A 6,083-nucleotide genomic window follows, 5' to 3' on the forward strand; every position below is an offset into this window, starting at 1 on the left:
CAACCCTGTGGAACACACAATGAACTATTTTCACCCCTACGGGTAAGAGGTAGAGAGGATGAAATTTGCACTCTTTGTGTCACGGAGGTAGCTGCATCACATTCACCCATTTCCAGGAGATTCCACTTCCAGAAGAGGGCAGCTTTAAATTCCACTGGAGCCTGCCAGGAGCATGATGTACTGAATCAAGTTCAGGGATGGGATGTAGCTAAAAGTGGGTGATATGATGAATTCTACTGTGTTGTATATTCACAGGAAACTTCCATCTGACTTTTAAGGCTTTAAGTAACAATTCAAACTGAGCTCCTAAGATGAGTGGCAGGCACGTCTTGCCGGATGAGGCTATCGATCCTCTTTCTTCACCCCCAACTAGAAAAGATGCAATGAAAACTCAGCCCCAGCAGATTCTGAATCCTTAGATATCATTTCTGAGCCCATCAGAGTCAGCAGAGTTTCAACGGAGCTAGGACTGAAGCCCTTAATATCTAACACCTGTATGAAGCCATCCAATAGTAGTCAAATCCCTAATATCGGCAGAAGGATAGATAGCCCAAAGTCTCTGTAAGAAAGCACTGCCACTAGGCATGGGGAAAAGTGATGACAAAAGAGTGGCCATGCAGTTTAGAAGATACAAACCTACCAAACTCCTTGCTGAACTAGGAGAATACCACCCTGCACGTGTACATAGAGACGTCCTGGTTGTATAGTGCCAGGTGAGTTAAGAGCCAGACCTCCCTGCAGGAATGACAGGAATGCATGGCACACTCCTGCGAGTGGGAAAGCCCCAATTAATGGACACATGCCAGCCAAGGGGAGGGAAAACTGGACACAGTCATAATCACTGCAGAGTTTGCCAAGCTGTTCAGCGTGAGGTAGACACGTCCTGCTCAGCTCTGAGACAGATCCAACCGGCACTTCTCTTCCACTGGGTTGCCTGCCAGTCACAAGCTGGACCAGTTTAGGGGCAGTGCTTCTCATTTTGGTTTTGTATTATACTGCAGATGAGTAGGTGTGCATGGAAATTTCCAATGGGTTCTACGCCCCCACTCTCTACTTCAACCAACTTTGAACAAGGCACAACACTGTGTTGTGCTACTATAGAAAAATGGCAGCTATTACTTCGTCTTCTGGCATCCTATCACATAAGGTACATGTTTCTGTGATGGTGAGAGCGGGTAGGTTTGTCCCTGTGTCGCTACGTTTCCAAAGGATGTACACTTTGTAAAGCACAGGAACAAGCGGCCAGAAGGCAGTTGCGTTAGTTGCACAAAGACTTAATAAAATTAAATTCCAAAGTAGGCATGTAAACTAGCAACTGACTAGACAGTGCCCATAGAGCCAGGTGAATACAGTGGAAACATTAAGGGGAAAAAGCAAATTGCAATTGTTTGAAGGGGCTACAGTGTTCAAACAAAGTTCTAAGTGAATGCAAAATTGCATTCACAGCAAAATCAACACACACGGTAAGTTTTACTAGCTCAGTAAAGAGAAGATGACACTAATGAGAAAAGAAACAGAGAAATTGTCGTCTCCGTATTAGGGCTATTGTGGCAGGGTGGGATGACCTCGTTAAGGGAGTCAGGCATAGCCCCACCTGTGACTAACTAGGTTCCTCTCTGGTGGTGAGATCAGACCAACAAGCAGCTTACTTGCGGGAGACGGGGTTACAGGAGATCCTGGGCAGGGAAGGACCCAGAAGGGGGTTTGTAATACTAGCGAGGTGACAGACCTGGCTGGGAGCACCTGCTGTGACAGAAGCAGCCGTCTGAGGCAGTAGGAGGGGCCAGGCACCAGGACCCGGTTTACCTATCTGATTGATATTGAGCTGTATTTGTTACTGGTGGAAACTCCTTTGATGCAACTGGCTGGTAAGTTGGCCTGCGGGCTTACCTGAGTGTGGAAAAACTAAGGCAGAGGCAGAGTCTGATGCGGGGTTTGGGGCAATCCTGTTACAGCTATCTATTGGCTAGTCAGATAACTTTACATGGATGGTCCATATGAAATCTCCAAACTAATAAGGATCTAAGTTTAAATAAACTTTAATAGTAATAAAATGCAAGCTTTTTTAGTGCATGCATATCAGTGTCACAGATAACGGTGGCAACGGGGCCAGATCCTCCCCTGGTGTCAATTGTGACAGAGCCATCTGAAGAGCCGGTGCATGCTCTTTATCCAGTGCAGCTAGAGTCCCTTATGGTGATTTCCCATTGTTATTTATCTCTTTGTTATATTGGGTGCCATCCTGGTTCACTGGCCTGGGCAAAGTTCTGGGAGTCAGGAGAGCTGTGTTCTGTTCTTAGCTCTTCTGCTGACTCACTGACTGTGTGAGCCTAGGCAAGTTACTTAACCTCTCTGTACCTTAGCTCCCACACCTGAGAAGTGGGGAAATCAATGCTTAAGTGTCTCTTAAAAAAAGAAATGTATGCAGTAGTGTTATAACCCTGTCCATCCCAGGACAGTAGAGAGACAAGGGGGTGAGACAAGCGTGTCTCGCTCACCAACAAAAGTTGGTCCAGTAAAAGATATTATCTCATCCACCTTGTCTCTCTCTCTTTTTTTGAAAGTGCTTTGAGATATAGATGAAAAACGCTGTATAAAAGCGAAGTATTATTACTTTGAAACCAGAGATGAGTCTGAACTAGAATTCTGGGCACAGTGAGGTTGGCTCAGAATTTGATCTTTTGTTCAGGTTTGTCTCGATACAACTCTAAACTTGGGGAATGTACTGATCTGTATTGGAGCTAGGCCTTGCAGTTCAGTCCTGCTCCTGAAATAATTCTGGCTTTCCCTGGTCTAGTTGTTCATGGGGATACTGCACACTAAATGGTCTTGCTGGATGTCTGCTAGATAAATAAAATAGTCCTATTATATTTCAGAAGCAAAATAACATGAAGTCTCATGCCTAATTCTGCAAAAGTAACATGATTTTTGGGGCACCGGGGGGGTCCTCACCAAGTGCTAAGAAGTTGACTCTGTATATCAGGGTCCTTTAAGATGCCTTGAGTTAGTCACCCAAAAATGGAGGCACTTGAAATCACTATTCAGTTCTGAATGAACCTCAATGTTTGCTGTAGCTATTTTCATCACCACTGCAAGCTCTTCTGTGATGTGTGTTCAGCATAATGTATTCTGGCCATTTAAATATGTTCTCACTGTAAATGGGGACCTACAATAGAAATGAAGTAAACAGCGTCTGACTTTCTCAACCACTCAAACAATTTTCCACTGATTGACCAAAACTGCACATCTGGTGAAATGACAGAGAATACAGTTAAGCAATTTCATCTCAGAATAATTTCTCCCTTATCTGATAGGGCAGCTATTTCTGCAGCTCTAGTGACCAGAGGTACATTTTACTCTGTCTCCGCTGAAAACTGCGGTTCCATGAAGTGGTGCAATCACACTGAATTCCCATAAGAGCAAGTTCTATGGGGTACTTTGGCTTTCTCTGTAAGATCTTGCTTCATAAGCCAGTTCCTTAATAATAATGTTGGTAGAAACCCTAGACTAGATGGGGGGGTGGCAGCTAGAGTCACCAGATAGCAAGTGTGAAAAATCGGGACGGGGTGGGGGTGGGGGGAGAAGTAATATGTGCCTATATAAGTCAAAGCCCCAAATATCAGGACTGTCCCTATAAAATCGGGACATCTGGTCACCCTAGCAGCAGCATTTTCAGCACCATGTTGTTGAGACATCCTCACAACAGAATTAGATGGCATGGTGTCTCAACCTTCATCAGTGGCTGCCATCTACCGTCTATCCAAGGACACCCGGCGTTTCTAACACCAGGAGAGCTGGACTGTGTTAGAAACAGTTTGCAAAAGTTTCACACTGTAGACAAGGTTCCAGAGGCCACTCAGAGCAAATCAGCAGCCCCCTAGATGACACCCACCATGGGGGAGGAGAAAGATGTGATGGGGAGGACCGGGGCAAGGATAGTAGCTCCAGGAAAAAAATGATTCCACTAGCACACAAACCTGCTTATGGGGGTTGAGCACAACAAACTTTGGCTTTGACATGGGTCCATTCCCTGCAGTAGCAGCTGTTTGAGCTACTCTGAGCTGGCTACTGCAGCTTGTGGACAAAGAGTCACTTCCCTCGTGCCCTTTAGTCAGACTGTTAGCTCATTTCCAGATTTTCATCCAGAGTTTTTTACAGACTCTACACAGGAAAGAATTACTTCATCCACCTTTGCACTAAAATGCAGCCACCTTTGGGCTGGAACATAGCAGCAGTTTAACAGTGCATGACAACACTATACATCAGTTTATGACAGAAGGTGAAGAATACTGGATCCATATGAAACTCCATAAGGGGAATTTAGACAGGGAGAAAGTAACTTCAGAGGCAGTGTTGGCTAATGTTTAGAGGAGGGGACTGGAGTCAGGCAGCCTGGGTTCGATTCCTAAATGTACAAGCAAGTTTGGGAAAAAGGCAACATTTTAAAATATGGGTTTCAAAACACAGGTGCCATTAGAAGCCCTATTAACTACATCTATAGCCATATTTAGAGATAAGCCTATTCATGAAAAGGTTATTGTTAGATCTTCAAAGCCTTTGGTGGAGAAGGGCTATTACTTACTAACAACTATTTTATGAGGCTGCACCTGCTGAATTATTCAAAAAAGCTGCCTGAGGGACCACACTGCAAATCCAGAGGAAAAGAGGAAGGCAAGCGATTAACCATCAAGAATCAGCCCTGCCACACTGTGGGATCAGAATGACTTAGTTCTTTTTGGCATCAAAGTTGTTTTTCAACCGAAGAATAAATGCAATATTCATTTGTGTTCTCCCTGTCATGTTTACAGTGCAGACCAATGTTGTGTAATTACTGTTAACCAGGGTAAAAGCCGGAGCGTGGGGCTCTTGAGTCATAAAAGAACATACGCCTGAAAACACTGTGGGAAACGGAGATTAAAACAAAACTGATAGCTCCTGTAGAGGAGACGGCTGAGCTCCATCCCGGAGACTCCACAGCTCTGGTTTCTTTTAGGTTCTTAGGGCCTGAGCCAAAGGCCACTGCAATCAATCTACATTGTTCCGTTGACTTCAGAGTGACCTTGGAGCGGGCCCTGAGTGCGTCACAGCAAATGCAAACTGAAAGTCAAAACACTGAGTTATAATGCTCAGTGGGCATTTTACAATCTGTTGTTTCTTAACGTATAAAGTCTCTGGAGCAGGGACTGTGTCTACTCTGGGTGTGTGCGCCACTTATCAAACGCGGCCCCAATCCTAGTAGGGGCCTCAGAGTACTCCTGTAATGTAAACACTACATAATACTACTGCTAAAAGACACCAGTACCGTTCAAAACAATCGCCAAGTGCTTTAGAAATGTCACTAGCTGATTGTGCAAAACTCTGGGACAGATTATACCATTCCCACCATTCCTCAGAGGGCAGGAAAAATGTGGATTATTGGCAAAATTGGCCTAATTTTCAGTGGAGAGAAGTGGGTGTCCTACGTGCTCTCACCCCTTCCTCCTGACTGCAGAAACCTTCTTTGTACTTTAGGGACACCATGGGTCTAGGAAAGAGCATGGGAAACGGCTTCTCTTTACAGCATCATTCCCTCCCTCACCTCCTGAAATATATGGGGACTTTGTAGCACATGATTTCTTGCACATACTCCTCCCTCCTCCATGCTGGCTACCCCCGCCCCCGAATGGAAGCTTTGGCAGGGGCGTGGAGCCCTCAGGGATGGGAGCGGTGCTCAGATATCAAAGTGATGAATGCTGATTAAAGAGGAACGATGAACCTAAATCACATAACATCAAGGTGACTGGATACCCGGGGGCCTTCATGGATGTCCAATGGGCCACAGGATTTACCTGCAGGTTTTAGGATTATAAGATTATTAGGGCCCCAGTCCCTGTGTGTCCCACAGAGGAGTGAATGCCACCTCTGTCCCAGCTGGATGTTTCCATTGAAAAATCACAATGGAGTGACACCAGGGACAAATGTGGATGCAAATCTCTGTCCAAGGTCAGTGATTTGCTGCACTTTCAGTTTATGGACTGCACAAAAAGATGAGCCAGGTCTCAGTCTGGGGCATGTTTTGTAGGTGAGGACAAAGTAAGGGTCCC

This window comes from Emydura macquarii, unplaced genomic scaffold, assembly GCF_026122565.2.
Source record: "Emydura macquarii macquarii isolate MOO-44397 ecotype Brisbane River unplaced genomic scaffold, CSIRO-AGI_Emac_v2 contig_2768, whole genome shotgun sequence".
Classification (NCBI taxonomy): domain Eukaryota; kingdom Metazoa; phylum Chordata; order Testudines; family Chelidae; genus Emydura; species Emydura macquarii.